Source organism: Aethalodelphis obliquidens, unplaced genomic scaffold, assembly GCF_003676395.1.
Source record: "Aethalodelphis obliquidens isolate GAN/ISIS:26980383/991018 unplaced genomic scaffold, ASM367639v1 scaffold69, whole genome shotgun sequence".
NCBI lineage: Eukaryota > Metazoa > Chordata > Mammalia > Artiodactyla > Delphinidae > Aethalodelphis > Aethalodelphis obliquidens.
This window is the reverse complement of record NW_020838013.1, coordinates 1,175,053-1,190,556: the sequence shown is the minus strand read 5'-3', so window position 1 is coordinate 1,190,556 and position 15,504 is coordinate 1,175,053. Positions and strand designations below refer to the sequence as shown.

Here is a 15,504-nt window from a genome sequence, read left to right as displayed (position 1 = left end):
AAAACCATAATTCAAAAAGACACATGCACCCCAATGTTCACTGCAGCACTATTCACAATAGCCAGGTCACGGAAGCAACGTAAATGCCCATCGACAGACGATTGGAGAAAGATGTGGTACGTATGGAATATTAATGGAATATTACTCAGCCATAAAAAGGAACGAAATTGGGTCATTTGTAGAGATGTGGATGGATCTAGAGACTGTCATACAGAGTGAAGTAAGTCAGAAGGAGAAGAACAATATCATATATTGACGCATATGTGTGGAACCTAGAAAAACGGTACAGATGAACCAGTTTGCAGGGCAGAAGTTTTGACACAGATGTAGAAAACAAACGTATGGACACGTATGGAAACGTATGGACACCAAGGGGGGAAAGTGGCGTGGGGAGTGGTGGTGGTTGGATGAATTGGGAGATTGGGATTGACTTATACACACTAATATGTATAAAATAGATAACTATAAGAACCTGCTGTGTAAATAAATAAATAAAATAAAAAATTTTAAATAAAATAAATAAATGGTGCCAAAATCTCTTCCTTAGTTCCTGGATCTGAGCCAATTTTCACATCCAAAACCAAGTCCCTAGAGGAAGGATCATGAAACTATAATGACTCTCCCAGTTCTTCCCAAAAGGGAACTCATCATCTATTCAGATGACTATACATTTGGAAAAGGAGAATATGCAAATATTTTCAGCATTTTAGACACAGGATCTGAGCTGACACTGATGCCTAGAGACCCAAAGCATCATCATGATTCCCATCAGAAGAGGTAATTTCTTCAGTCCCCAAGTGTTTAGTGGAACTAATATACTCATGAGTTGGTATAACCTCTACTTTGGGTCCTTAGTGTAAGAGAGAAGAGCTATCATAGTGGGAAAGGCAATGTAGAAATCTCTGAAACTCCCCCACTCTTCAGCCATGATAGTAAATAAAAAGAAATGACCATATCCTAGGGAGTAAGGGGAGAGGGACAGAGATTAGTGCCACCATAAAAGACAGAAAGGATGTGTGGATGGTGCCTATCTTATCCACTCCTAGAAATAAAGCTCCCACCTATACACCAGATGACATGGTAAGTTGCCAACTTTGAGTGCAACCCAGAGTAGGAAAGGGCTCTGCAGCAGGTCCAAGCTGCAATGCACGAAGCCCTGCCATTTAGGACATAACATCCAAGAGACATAAGAGGGTGGAAAATCATGCAGTGTGGAGCCTATGGCAAGCCCCAATGGGCAAAGCAGGGGCTTGAAATTCTAGAGCAAGGCCAGGCTGTCCACAGCAGACAAATACATGCCTTTTGAGAAAAAACTCTCAGCCTGTTATTGCAATACTTCATTATGAAACACTAAGTAACCATGAAATGCTCCCATTATGAGTTGGTTGTCAGACTTGCTCCCATTACGAGTTATGAGTTATGTCAGAACTGCTGCCATTATAAGTTGGACCTGTTAAGTCAAAGAGTCAGACCAGACCAGCAGCAGTCTTTCAAAAGATAGAAATGGTACCTTCAGAATCAAGACTAAGCAGAACCAGAGGACACAAGCAAACTGCATGAGCAGGTAGCCCAGACCTCTTGCTATCCACCATACATCTAAAAGCATCCCCACCCCTTGTGCAAAAGAACCCATAGTCATAAGGAATGTCTTGTGTAACCTGCTAAGGGAGGAAGTAAAAGCCCAAGCATGATTTACAGATGGGTTAACTTATGAGTGCCAACTGAAAATGGATGACAGTCACATTCAGAAGTGGTCTTGAAAGACAGTGGAGACAGAAAATCTGCCAGCTATACACCTGATGATCCACCTTATGTAGAAGGAGAAATAGCCCAAGGTGAGAATATATACACATTCTAGGTCAATGGCCAATGGCCTGGCCATCTGATTAGAGGACTGGAAGGAAAAGGACTAGAAGATCAAAGGCAATGAGGTCTGGGGCAGAGAATGGTGATGGACATATGGGAGAGTGCACAAAGCCAAAGATTTCTGCATCACACATTAATGTCCACCAAAAAGAATCCACCATGAAAGAAGCACTAAACCACCAAACAGACAAAATGACTTGGCTTTCATCAGAAAGCATAAGATGAACCCAGGATTCTAATTTCAGGCATCCTCTTAGCCAATACAATGATTTACAAACAAACCATGTGAATTTCTATTTATATTTCATCCTTTGAAAAATTTTCTACCTTTTCAAATAATTGATAATGTACATAAAATATAATTTACCCTAAAAAATCGTCACATATTAGGGTGTTCGAGTTTCTTTTGTTTTTGGGGGGGTTTTTTTGGCTGCGCTGTGCAGCTTGCGGGATCCTAGCTGTCGGAGCAGGGATTGAACCCAGGCCCTCAGCAGCGAAAGCGCAGAGTCCCAACCACTGGACTGCCAGGGAATTCCCTCTAGCTTTTTTCTTAACTGATAGGGAGCAATCAAAAAAGTTTGGTGACCACTGCTATATTCTGCCATTACATAAAGTAATTACTGGTTGTTGAATTAACAGATATACTTGTTAGCCTAATTCTGGACTACTTCATATGGTTTATAGTACCTCTTACAAGTCCATAACCAAATCCTTTACTAATGAATCCAGTTGCCATAGTTTATCATGCTTATTCTTTCTAAGGGAAACATAATTTCACCAAAGTTATAGCTAACAAATCTCTTGTTTAACAACTAAATATCCCCAAAGGGGTACACTACTCCTAGAAGTACTGCAATGCCAGGTTGATGCATGGAGCTGACAAAACAAGCTCCTATTCTATCTCCTTGTTCCAAAACTCAATGTAATACATTGTCCTCAGGTAAAGGACATAGATACTAAACTGATAAGAACAGATACCACACTTCATCTTAGCCAAAAGGCCTAGAATTGATATTATCTGTATTAACTCCCCATCATCTCTTCCTGTCCCAAACTTTCCTCACTCAGGTCCACAAACACAGCTTGTAAGCATGTCCTTACAACCATCAACATCCTCATCTTCCCCAGAGACCAGGAAATTCTGTTATCAAATAACTTAAGTTACTGTCTTATCTCCCAGTTCCTGGCAAAGAACTAGTTATTTGCATACCTCCTCATCCATTAAGTGAAGCAGTGCCTCTTGCTGCCAGGTGGGGGCAGGGTTGCTCTCTGGGCAAAATCACCAGACCTCTCTAAGCACCTCATTTGATAAGAAGGGTTATCAATGAATTGGGGCTAGAAAAAGATCATTCAAAAATTTATAGGGATAAATTAGTATATATTGGGTCCTACTTTGTGTCCTCTACTCTGCTAGGCAATAGGGATACAATGATGATTTACACAGACATGATCTCTAAACTCAGGAAGTTTATGGTGGGCAGGCAGAGCGGATCTGTCTTGGGGAGGGAGTGGCAGTAAGGAAAGGGGCAAAGGGGTCTCAATGGCCATAATGATGATCTGGACGATAACCTAAAGACTACGGAGGGGCACTGAAGAGTTATGAACTGAGACATGAGACTGGACCAAATATTTTATATAGAAAGATCACTCCAGCTTCAAGATGGAGAATGGACTAAAGAAAGGAAACCAGGGTCAGGGAGTCAGATTAAGTCTGTTGTAAAAACCTTGGGGTCAAAGGCCTCAATTAGGGTAGTGGCAGTGGGGGAGCTTGGACAATTGAGTGAAACAGGAGAAGCAGGTTGAATTCAATCTGGAAAAGTTAAGAAGTTTGTGGACCACGTGACAATGTTCAACCAGAAGGCAACTGGATGCACAGCTCTGAAGCTCAGGAGAAAGATCGTGGGCTGGAGCTACAGGCATAACGGTGGTCATTAAAATCACGGGAGTGGATAAGGTGGCCCAGGCAGAGTAAGTAAAAAGTTGGGCCTAATACATAACTGGAGGAACATTAATGTTAGAGGAATGGGCCAGAAGATGTACCTCAAAGGATCAGGAAGAAGTTAGCAGAAACATAAGAGGAAGGCTAGGAGAGGGCAGTGTCCCAAGCACTGTGGAAACAGTGTTTTAAGAAATAGGAAATGGGTCAATAGGGTAAGGTGCTGCTGAGAGATCAAGTAGGATGACTGAAGTGTCTTTAGAAGTGGGCAGCAACTGTGTGAACAAGTGCTTCTTAAGCTTTAGCTTGCATACAAATCACCTGGGGATCTTGTGTAAATGCAAATGCTAATTCATTTGGCCTGTGAAAAGACCTGAGATTAGCATTTCTAACAGGCTCCCAGGTAATGCAGGTGTAGCCAGCTCTTTAAAGGTAAAGACATTTGCTGGAAAGAGGAAGCAAGATACGATGCTAGCCAGAGGGAGGCATGGTGTTAGAGCCACACTAGCACACTGTCTAAAGCTCCAATTCGGGAGTCAGACCTCCTGAATTTAAATTCTGACTCTCAGTAAATATTTTCTGAATAAATAAATAAATGGATCAACAAAAGACAGTGTACCACAGGGGTTGTTAAAGTATAATTTTTAAAAATGAAAACATGACTCATAAAAATATAAAGTAAACACATGTCAAAGATTTTATTCAACCTATTAATTAATGAGAATGAATAAGATTTAAAACTGGTTCAATAGAGAATTCTAGAAAAAGAGTATCATCAGTCAAGAGTCCAGGCAAGGGCTTCCCTGGTGGCGCAGTTGTTGACAGTCCGCCTGTCGATGCAGGGGACACGGGTTCGTGCCCCGGTCCGGGAAGATCCCACATGCCGCGGAGCGGCTGGGCCCGTGAGCCGTGGCCGCTGAGCCTGCGCGTCCGGAGCCTGTGCTCCGCAACGGGAGGGGCCACGACGGTGACAGGCCCGCGTACCGCAAAAAAACAAACAAACAAACAAACAAAAAATCACCTAATGTCTTACAAGGCAAACTTATCAAATTGTAAAATATCCAAAGCGATAGTAAAAAGGACATCAGGGGCTTCCCTGGTGGCGCAGTGGTTGAGAGTCCGCCTGCCGATGCAGGGGACACGGGTTCATGCCCCAGTCTGGGAAGATCCCACATGCCGCGAAATGGCTGGGCCTGTGAGCCATGGCCGCTGGGCCTGCGTGTCCGGAGCCTGTGCTCCGCAACGGGAGAGGCCACAACAGTGAGAGGCCCGCGTACCGCAAAAAAAAAAAAGAGTCCAGGCAAGAATGATATGAATTTGCATTCTAATACATAGATATAAAATCACCTAATGTCTTACAAGGCAAACTTATCAAATTGTAAAATACCCAAAGCAATAGTAAAAAGGACATCAAACAAAGGTACACACCCCCTGGAAAACCAGATAATCCCCAAGCTAGGTGGGCCTGCTCTCCGTCAAAAGGACACCTAGTAATAACTTTTGCCTATTTCCAAGTTTTGGATAATTTTTCTTAACAGGGTCAAAAGTAGAGACTGGATTTGAATAACAGCTCTGCCACACTAGCTATACTATCCTTGGATAAGTAACTTATATAAAACTCAGTTTTCTTTTTTCACAGAACTAGAACAAAAAATTTCACAATTTGTATGGAAACACAAAAGACCCCGAATAGCCAAAGCAATCTTGAGAACGAAAAACGGAGCTGGAGGAATCAGGCTTCCTGACTTCAGACTATACTACAAAGCTACAGTAATCAAGACAGTATGGTACTGGCACAAAAACAGAAAGATAGATCAATGGAACAGGATAGAAGGCCCAGAGATAAACCCACGCACATATGGACACCTTATCTTTGATAAAGGTGGCAGGAATGTACAGTGGAGAAAGGACAGCCTCTTCAATAAGTGGTTCTGGGAAAACTGGACAGGTACATGTAAAAGTATGAGATTAGATCACTCCCTAACACCATACACAAAAATAAGCTCAAAACGGATTAAAGTCCTAAATGTAAGGCCAGAAACTATCAAACTCTTAGAGGAAAACATAGGCAGAACACTCTATGACATAAATCACAGCAAGATCCTTTCTGACCCACCTCCTAGAGAAAAGGAAATAAAAACAAAAATAAACAAATGGGACCTAATGAAACTTCAAAGCTTTTGCACAGCAAAGGAAACCATAAACAAGACCAAAAGACAACCCTCAGAATGGGAGAAAATATTTGCAAATGAAGCAACTGACAAAGGATTAATCTCCAAAATTTACAAGCAGCTCATGCAGCTCAATAACAAAAAAACAAACAACCCAATCCAAAAATAGGCAGAAGACCTAAACAGACATTTCTCCAAAGAAGATATACAGACTGCCAACAAACACATGAAAGAATGTTCAACATTATTAATCATTAGAGAAATGCAAACCAGAACTACAATGAGATATCATCTCACACCAGTCAGAATGGCCATCATCAAAAAATCTAGAAACAATAAATGCTGGAGAGGGTGTGAAGAAAAGGGAACACTCTTGTACTGCTGGTGGGAATGTGAATTGGTTCAGCCACTATGGAGAACAGTATGGAGGTTCCTTAAAGAACTACAAATAGAACTACCATATGACCCAGCAATCCCACTACTGGGCATATACCCTAAGAAAACCAAAATTCAAAAAGAGTCATGTACCAAAATGTTCATTGCAGCTCTATTTACAATAGCCCGGAGATGGAAGCAACCTAAGTGCCCATCATCGGATGAATGGATAAAGAAGATGTGGCACATATATACAATGGAATATTACTCAGCCATAAAAAGAAACGAAATTGAGCTATTTGTAATGAGGTGGATAGACCTAGAGTCTGTCATACAGAGTGAAGTAAGTCAGAAAGAAAAAGACAAAATACCGTATGCTAACACATATATATGGAATTTAAGGGAAAAAATGTCATGAAGAACCTAGGGGTAAGACAGGAATAAAGACACAGACCTACTGGAGAACGGACTTGAGGATATGGGGAGGGGGAAGGGTGAGCTGTGACAGGGCGAGAGAGAGGCATGGACATATATACACTAACAAACGTAAGGTAGGTAGCTAGTGGGAAGCAGCCGCATGGCACAGGGATATCAGCTAGGTGCTTTGTGACCGCCTGGAGGGGTGGGATAGGGAGGGTGGAAGGGAGGGAGACGCAAGAGGGAAGAGATATGGGAACATATGTATATGTGTAACTGATTCACTTTGTTATAAAGCAGAAACTAACACACCATTGTAAAGCAATTATACCCCAATAAAGATGTTATAAAAACAACAACAACAACAACTCAGTTTTCTTATCTGTAAAAAGGGGATGGTAACCATAAAAACTACTATTTTTTGAATTGAGGTAATATATATAAAGCACTTAGTACAGTGCCTGGAAGGTGTCATGGAAAGCACTTAATAGATGTTAACACCCTCCACCAATTGTTTCACCTTGTTTATCTCATTTCCCATTACTTGACACCCCAGCCTTTTTGCACCATTCTAGCAAATATGTTTACACACACATGCACACATTTCACTTAATTTGACTACTACATTCTTCACTTGTGCAACATCCTCTTTTAACCTTATTATTCAAAGGAAAAAATGTCCAGCATTCACTTATTTCATGGGTAATGAAACTTGCATTATTTCCACCAAACTTCACCTTGACGTATATAATACCTCCCCAGTTATGTTTTAAAAATCCTAACCACAACCTATAAATCAGTAAGCACAGCCCAGTGCTGCAGTCCTACTTGGAGCATTCTACCTCATATGGCTCTCTCCTCCATTTCTTTCAGAGTTCTGCACAAATGTCCCTCTCTGAGTGAAATGACAATTCCTCCCCCTCTGCCCCAGCACTCCCTCTCTCCTTCCCTACTTAATTTTCACCATAGTTTTGTTTTTTTGTTTTGTTTTGTTTTTTGTTTTTGGCCGCACCTCACGGCATGCAGGATCTTATTTCCCCAACCAGGGATCGAACCTGTGCCCCGTGCAGTGGAAGTGCTGAGTTTTAACCACTGGACCACCAGGGAAGTCCAATTTTCACCACAGCATTTAACTGCACTTGACATATTATTTGTCTGTGTTTTCCACCAGAATATAAGCTCCAAGGGAGCATAAGGGGACTGTCTGCTTTGTTCCCTGTTGTATCTCCTGTGCCTTGTAGATGCTCAACAGATAAATAATATTGGTAGACTAAACGTTAAGCGAAGGTTGCGCCCGTGATCTCCAACTCCCAAGAACATTGGTTTTTTTTTTTTTTTTTTTTGGTGCTTAAGCCCCTCAACCCACTTACAGCTTCCAAAAAGAATATCCAGTTTTTGACATCCCCCCCTTTCTAGTGGATTCTATATCACTACAAAAGATGCTGAGAATTCACACTCTTGTGCACAGGCATATTTTGATTGGTTCATAGAAAATGCTTAAAATTTTTAAGTTAGATGCCAACATTTTATTATTTTTTTTGTTTTTTGGGGTTTTTTTGGCCGCATCACATGGCACGTGGCATCTTAGTTCCCCAACTAGGGATCAAACCCACGCCCCCTGCATTGGAAGTGCAGAGTCTTAACCACTGGACCGCCAGGGAAGTCCCGATGATGCCAACTTTTTCAATGGGCAAATTAATAAACAATTCTGGATTTCTGGATTCTCTTGATCAGATTTTTCAGAGAACAGTATTCTAGGAAGGCAACAATCTGCTGGAGCTAAGACAGAGCTATCTAGATCGCCAGAGTCCCCACCCGGTTCCTACGGCTTACTGCATTACCTATATTCCTGTAGGTATGAGTTGAAGACTTCTGATGGAAATCCTCTCCTATTTCCCTTTCATTACACTTGTTAGTACAGAATCCACTTACCTGCTGCTTAAACTACTGTGACAATCTAATTAATGTCCTTATCTCATCTTAGCCCTCAATTTCTAATCACCTCCCTACTCAAAAACTTTCACTGTTTATTTTTATCTATAGTTCAAATTATTTAGCTTTGCATTCCAGGCCCCCCTCATCCGGTCTTCCCCAGGAAATCTTTTCCAATTTTATATTCTGATTCCCCTTCAGCCCATCTTTCATGAACTATATTCATACACTTCCTTTTCCAGCTCCAATCCTGTTGCTCAAATTGTTTCTTTAACTTGAATTCCCTCCCTGGTTCTGTTTATCTAACCTTCAAGGCCCAGGCACTCCATAAAGCATCCCCCAATTCCCATGCCCACACACAACCTCCCTAGACCTATCTGCCTGCTCTGGACCTTCTGAATTCTCCATAACTTATCTGTTCCATTTTCTATACATTTTGTTACAACTTTCCAATCATGTACTTGCACAAGCACTTAATAGTTATTGAATAAATGAATTTATTCCATCTATAATAACTTTGTTCATACTGGAATTCTTTCAACACTTGTTTTGTCACTTGTGTTACGCTGGGACATGCATGAGGACAACACTGCCCCCAAAGGAGTGAAAATGGATTCCTGCAGAGTAGGGAGAGGGCAAAAAACCCTAGATATTAAAAAAAAAGAAAAAAAAAAAGGTTTCTGGCCCTCCAAAGGTCCGTGGAACATAAACAGACATACAGTATATCAGTGTTATTACAACTTCATGGTTGGGATTAGAGGGGAAAATGTCTTTTTAAGGCTCCTGGAGAGGGGAAGACAACAATGAAAACAATTGAGAAATTTTCAATTTCTCCCAGTATCCAGGGACCATGGTATTTGTTTCCTGTGTATTTGCTTGCCCCCCAAATTCCCAGAGAAGAGCGAGGACAGCAGTAAAGCAGAGTGATCAAAAGTGCAGGCTCGGGCTTCCCTGGTGGCGCGGCGGTTGAGAGTCCGCCTGCTGATGCAGGGGACACGGGTTCATGCCCCGGTCCGGGAGGATCCCACATGCCGTGGAGCGGCTAGGCCCCGTGAGCCATGGCCGCTGAGCCTGCACGTCCGGAGCCTGTGCTCCGCAATGGGAGAGGCCACAACAGTGAGAGGCCCGCGTAATGCAAAAAAAAAAAAAAAAAAAAAAAGTGCAGGCTCTCGGGCTTCCCTGGTGGCGCAGTGGTTAAGAATCCGCCCGCCAACCCAGGGGACATGGGTTCGAGCCCTGGCCCGGGAAGATTCCACATGCTACGGAGCAACTAAGCCTGTGTGCTACAATTACTGAGCCTGCGCTCTAGAGCCTGCGAGCCACAACTACTGAGCCCATGTGCCTAGAGCCTGTGCTCCTCAACAAGAGAAACCACCGCAATGACACCACCACAAACGATTAATAAATTGATGCCGGTTGGCCTCAATAACAAGTGTATACAGGTGACTGGAACTGCCTCGCCAATCAGGCGGGAGCTGTAGGCTGCTCTGCAAGAGGTCTTTACACCTAGATTCCCTCATCTATAAAATGCGTGTACTGTACCAACCTCTCTTTTGGGATCTGGAGAACTGAAATATAATCAATTCACGTAATGTGCTTAAGGCGGCACTTTAAATATCAGCTAATATTAGCCCTACTGCAAGCCAAGCTCCTAGTAAAATCGGACTGGACAGCAGGACAGAGGTGGCCAGTTAGAGAAAACATCCTAAGGCTGTTATAAAATTTCAAAAGCACCTACGGCCTGATTCACTTTCCCGAAACGGCTCCACGCAAGGGCCCTCCACTCGAGCTCGGCCCGGGGCCCAGTAGTACCTGAGTCGCCCCCCATGCTGGGACCCTGAGGACCAGACCCAGAATGCTCGCTGGGCGGCTGGCGTGGAACCGAGACGACGCCGGCCGAGGGTTCATAAGGTTCGCGGTCCATCATGTCGGACCCTGCACGCGGGTTTAAGGTGTGTGTGCGCAAGAGGGGGGGGGGTCTCTCAGGGAAGGGAGAGGGGGCAGGCAGCTGTGACCGAGACGGGGCGTCAGTCCAGGATCCGCGGGAAACTGGGAACTCGTCGCCTCAGTCCCACAGTTATCCGCAGTACAGTCCCCGCCGCGGCACGTTAGGCGCGCCGGCACAACCCCTAACGCGCATGCGCACCGCTTTCGCGCCGCCGCGTCAGGGAACGCACAGCCTCCCCCTCCCACCCGACCCGGGCTTCCTCTGGAAACCTTTACCCACGAGCCACCAGGCTCGCACGCCCTCTCTTTCTGCGCTTGCGCCTGTCATAGTCCCGCCCCCAAATCCCGTGGACCTCTGCGAGATGCTATTTAAGTGTCTCTCGGTAAGCTTTCGGTCTCATTCTTCCACAGATTTTGGTAAGTGTGTGTGTTTGACTACACTTTAAAAAAAAAAAAATGACGAGAACGTGTCCGCGCCTTGGCCTCTCTCAGTTGCATGTATTGGGTTCGTGGAGCAGGGGAGAGAAAAACATGGCCATGGCATTGAGGCCTTGAAGCGACAGGGGCTTTGTGAAGGACAACATGGCGATGGGGGGCGGTGCCGACGGGCCTCTCTGTGATGAGAGTCTTTTCACAGACCTGTACTGAGCTCCGTGAGGATAAGAAACTCTGAGGAGACAGGCCTTGCACGGCCGACGCAGTCTTAGCTCCGGAAAACAAAGCGTTTACGAGATAGCCTAGTGCTGACCTGATGTTCTCTTGTCTTCAGGGTTCGGGCGCGCGTCGAGCACTAAAGGATAGCAAAGAGTTCTCGTTACAGTAAGTGCTCGTGGCGTGCCTTTACCACCTTTATTTTTTTGGTTTAATTGTTGGATATACGGAAGTCTACCGGGATGTGCTACGGGGATGATCTCAAAAGTGGAACTCTCTCTTTCTGATGAATTAGTGGAGAAAACATAAAAATTCTGAGTAGCACTGTTTGTGGCCGATGTTTGGGCTCTTTAGCCCTGAGGTGTTAAGGGACTGACGTGGGACAGTTAGGCTACGAGACGTAAAAGTGAAGGGTGTTCTTTTTTTTTTTCCCAGATGTGGTTTAAATCAAAAGACCTTATGGGTTGGAGGATGGGACAAGACCTGTCCCTGTGTGGATCAAGCATTATGGCGATGCTCCAGGTGGGTATACGATGCTTTATGCAATTACGGGTAGGGGCACAGAATCTGGATGGGACTTGCTGCTTCAGATTGCGCTGGCCACTCCATGATGAACGTAAAATGACAAGCATATGCCTGAACTCAAAAGTGATGTCATCTTACTACTGAGAAGTGGGCCCCAAATACTCAAGGGCCTTGAATGGCTATTCTTAGGTACATATAATGCCTCCCTTTTCTGTCTCCAGCATCTCATCGCCAATCCTAAGGAATTCAGCTGCCTCCCAGGATGAATGCAGGTAATTTTGCAAATGGGGGGGTTAGGGTGTAGTCTGTCTGGTGTTGCCCACAACCAGGAGAGCAAATGGTCAGTGGAGCAGTGTTGCCTTTTTGCTCCTTTCAGCTTGTTCCTCTTGGAATGATTTTCCTGGGGAGGGAGATGGCAGCCCAGCAAGCGGCACAGTTGGTTCTTGTGATGGTGTGCTCTTCCCTCACCCACATGTCACTGTCAGATGATTTGAGTGGTAATGCTGATTCTCCGTGAGGTACGACATTTAATAGCATGTTAGAGTTCTGATGGCAGTTCCTGTTAATGAGGACATTTTATTCCATCCTAGTGTTTTTGAAATAACCATTTGCTGCCCTTTTGCAGGTTGTCCTCATGGTGATGTATACATCTGTCTTACAGTAAGTTACTTTTCCCAATGTTGTAAGTTAGGTTATATGTGAGACTTGATAACTCTCGGGGGGGGGGGGGGGGTTGTTGTAAAAGCCCTGATTGATCCATGTAACTTTTTGGTTTCTTTTGTTCCTTATAGTGATGTTTCTTGATCTTTTATCTTTCTTTCTTTTTAATATTTACTTCTTTATTTGGCTGTGTCGGGTCCTAGTTGTGGCACGCAGGCTCTAGAGCCCTCGGGCTTAGTTGCCCCGCGGCATGTGGGATCTCAGTTCTCCTACCAGGGATCAAACCATTGTCCCCTGCATTGGAAGGCAGATTCTCAACACTGGACCACCAGGGAAGTCCCTTATTTTATCTTTCTTGATTTCCTAGATGCCTCTTGATCTGCTCAGGGTCAAACTCCTGGAAAGAGTTGAGAATCGTGAGTACTTGTAACCTTTCTGGTTGTAGCTTGTTTCCAGTGCCAGTGAGGAGAGCAAGCATTCTGTCTTACCCCTGTTCTAGCCCCAGAGCCAGTAATGGTGAACCCACTGGGGCTAACGGGGAGAGGGGATGAAAGCTTGTTCCATAAGGAAGTGTCTGAGGTGCAGCAAATGCCTGCGGATATCACTTGCTTAGCTTTTCTTGGTTTATCCATTAACCCTAGCTAGAATAATTCTGGCTATGTTGCTAATTACGTGACGTTCTCATTCAGGAGCAGCTTGTTCCTTGTTCCTGTATTACTCCTGGAAAGCCTCCCGCGTTGAAAGGTTAGTTGATTAGTGTCTGGCATATATCACCAAGTAAGCAGTTTCTATGATGAATCAGACTAGCTCACTATGACTTAAATAATGAGAAGACCTGAACATCTGAGAAACTGGAGAAGACAGCAGTGGGATACTGTCTGTAAGGAACTTGTATCACTCACAGCTTCATCCTTCCCTAGGTACCATTGCCGGTTACCTGCTTGTTTGCTCAAAGGTCAGTGTTTTTCATATGCGTTGGTGGATACAGTGTATTGAGTAGGAAAGGCCTTTTTCGGCATGTCTGTATGATGACTTACCTGGAATCTCGTTCGGCTGACGATTTGCTGTTGAGACTCGGAAATCTGATTTTCTAGGAACCATAGCTTAGGTGGGAACAACTTTTAATGCAGGAATTAAGCTTACTGATTCAGTCTTGTTTTTGTTTTAGGTCCAACTCCTTGTCTGGAGCCTGAGAATTAATTGAGGTAAATCTGTCATCTGTGGCTACTATATAGAATTTGCCAGGGTTTTTTGTGGCACTTTGGATAGCTGTGCAGACATTACTTGTTTAATCCAAAGTTTGTCTTTGGCCATTTGTGAACCACCTGTGACAGATTTCCACTCACCAGTGATGAGTTCAGTACCGCCCCAGTCTGATCACTATGACTGAAAGGTATTTTCTGAGCTGTGAGTTTGCCTTGGAGTGAAAGGTGACAATAGTGGGAGGTTGGGTGGGCTTTATAGCCAATAGGAAGCTTTGTGGACTAGGTGGTGGTTTCTATCAAAATGTCTGTTGAGACCTACATAGATGTGCCTTTTGTCTCGGGGTGGTTTAGAGACTTAGTTCCCAATCGTTCTTTCGCAGGGGAAAGGAGTAAGCCATATTTCTGTTCAACTCCAGTCTGAAGTTAAGAGGTGAGTAAATGTAAACACAAGGTGGGTCAAGTTAAAATTTCCCAGTGAAGAAATATTCACATGTCTTACTTCCTGTCCTAGTCCCAGAGCCTGTAAAGGTGAACCCACTGGGGCTGGCTGGGGGAGAAGAGGAAAGCTTGTTCCAGAAGGAACTGTCTGAGGGATCATAAGAATTTCTAAACAAGGCAAAGGAGGGAATAAATTACTGGTTGAAAATCGGTTGTGTTTTTTTTTTCCTTCAGGTCTGAAGAAAGAACAAAGCACACATAATGGTAAGTATCTATTCATGTACTTATATTACATATTTAATAGACTAACCATGATAAATAGAAAAGTATCTGGAAGCAGTCCTTTTAATGTTAGCTGGTTTAAAGGATAGCCCTTCTAAACCCATGTGGTATATACTTTTCCATATGGTAAGAAAACTCAACTTTTTTTTTTTTCTCTACAGGAGTCCCAACTCTCTAAGGATATCAAAAATGGAATTTTCTTATACAACCTACCTGTTCAAATTAGCACACAATCATTTTAGCCTTTCTAAATAAAACTTTGTTTTTTTAAACCTTCACTGATTCCTGTGTTTGAGTGGGTCTAGCTGGACAGAAGGAAATAATCCCAGAAAGATTGTTACTGGCTTTACCCTGTTTAAGCTTGGCAGTTTGCCTGATGCTGAATTGTCTAACCCAGGGAACCATTCGGGGAGCCTCCTTACACCTTTAAGGAGTTTTTCCTTCTCTCTGTACTTAGCTGAGGAGTTCTATATGAATGTTTGCTGGGTTTGGGTGACCCTTTAACCTTTAGCTGTGCCCTAAAACTTTATACTAGACTTTTCTCAATAAAATACGTTTTGTGTCAGGAGTATAGTAAAGTAAAAGGCAATTTAACTGAAAGAAAATGCATTTTTGCTAATTCAGTCGTAGCCATACAGTAATAAGAATGGTCAACACAGTAAGTATAGCCACAAGAATGAAAGGGTTGGTCCAAGTAAGAGAAGGCACATCGAGGAAGCCTGGGGAAGCACCTGTATTTAAAGGTGGGAGGAACAGCAGAGGACAAACCCAGAATGAGGCACTGCAAGCAGTAAGAGAGCCTGCAGTGCTGACCTGTAAACCCGAGGGAAGAGAGCACCATGAGAGGTGTTTGGTAGATAATGAAGCCTTCCTCAAGCAATATTTTCACCATGTGGCAAATAGGAATTCAGATTAAGGCCCAGCTACTTAAGAGATGAAAGAAATGAGTCTGGGACAATCTGGAGAAATGGGGGAGAGCTCCAAAATGAGGGGCACCCTCATAGTCCTTCCATACAGTGATGACTCAGTCTATGATATTTCTAGCCTGGACTTCTGCAACCTGCCCCTGACCTGATAACCAGTCAGACGTTCAGACCTT

General features: G+C 43.7%; 2 long non-coding RNA genes and 9 other non-coding genes across 14 annotated transcripts; 9 read left to right on the top strand and 2 right to left on the bottom strand.

The window, feature by feature from the left end:
• Positions 1–2,691: 2,691 nt before the first annotated feature.
• On the bottom strand, positions 2,692–2,879 carry LOC113611631 (U2 spliceosomal RNA). The gene has a single exon (XR_003429533.1). It is a non-coding gene; the product is annotated as a U2 spliceosomal RNA (small nuclear RNA).
• Positions 2,880–9,170: 6,291 nt separating this feature from the next.
• On the bottom strand, positions 9,171–10,818 carry LOC113611466 (uncharacterized). Its single transcript, XR_003429479.1, has 2 exons — positions 10,510–10,818; positions 9,171–9,480 (listed from the first exon to the last, which is right to left on the bottom strand). It is a non-coding gene; the product is annotated as an uncharacterized LOC113611466 (long non-coding RNA).
• Positions 10,819–11,044: 226 nt separating this feature from the next.
• Positions 11,045–14,683, top strand: LOC113611465 (uncharacterized). Of its 4 annotated transcripts, none has more exons than XR_003429476.1 (11): positions 11,045–11,061; positions 11,414–11,463; positions 11,731–11,817; positions 12,042–12,092; positions 12,197–12,338; positions 12,446–12,480; positions 12,848–12,896; positions 13,170–13,224; positions 13,401–13,435; positions 13,649–14,387; positions 14,567–14,683. It is a non-coding gene; the product is annotated as an uncharacterized LOC113611465 (long non-coding RNA). The 4 variants fall into 4 exon arrangements; XR_003429477.1 differs by lacking the exon at positions 11,045–11,061 and having other exon boundaries at positions 11,107–11,463; positions 13,649–14,115; positions 14,358–14,387; XR_003429478.1 differs by lacking the exon at positions 11,045–11,061 and having other exon boundaries at positions 11,103–11,463; positions 12,174–12,338.
• LOC113611624 (small nucleolar RNA SNORD26) lies at positions 11,543–11,618 on the top strand. The gene has a single exon (XR_003429525.1). It is a non-coding gene; the product is annotated as a small nucleolar RNA SNORD26 (small nucleolar RNA).
• LOC113611623 (small nucleolar RNA SNORD27) lies at positions 11,898–11,969 on the top strand. Its single transcript, XR_003429524.1, has one exon. It is a non-coding gene; the product is annotated as a small nucleolar RNA SNORD27 (small nucleolar RNA).
• Positions 12,301–12,375, top strand: LOC113611622 (small nucleolar RNA SNORD28). Its single transcript, XR_003429523.1, has one exon. It is a non-coding gene; the product is annotated as a small nucleolar RNA SNORD28 (small nucleolar RNA).
• On the top strand, positions 12,937–13,063 carry LOC113611628 (small nucleolar RNA SNORD22). The gene has a single exon (XR_003429530.1). It is a non-coding gene; the product is annotated as a small nucleolar RNA SNORD22 (small nucleolar RNA).
• Positions 13,266–13,332, top strand: LOC113611620 (small nucleolar RNA SNORD29). Its single transcript, XR_003429522.1, has one exon. It is a non-coding gene; the product is annotated as a small nucleolar RNA SNORD29 (small nucleolar RNA).
• LOC113611625 (small nucleolar RNA SNORD30) lies at positions 13,502–13,571 on the top strand. Its single transcript, XR_003429526.1, has one exon. It is a non-coding gene; the product is annotated as a small nucleolar RNA SNORD30 (small nucleolar RNA).
• Positions 13,822–13,890, top strand: LOC113611626 (small nucleolar RNA SNORD31). Its single transcript, XR_003429528.1, has one exon. It is a non-coding gene; the product is annotated as a small nucleolar RNA SNORD31 (small nucleolar RNA).
• Positions 14,155–14,280, top strand: LOC113611627 (small nucleolar RNA SNORD22). The gene has a single exon (XR_003429529.1). It is a non-coding gene; the product is annotated as a small nucleolar RNA SNORD22 (small nucleolar RNA).
• Positions 14,684–15,504: the final 821 nt, after the last annotated feature.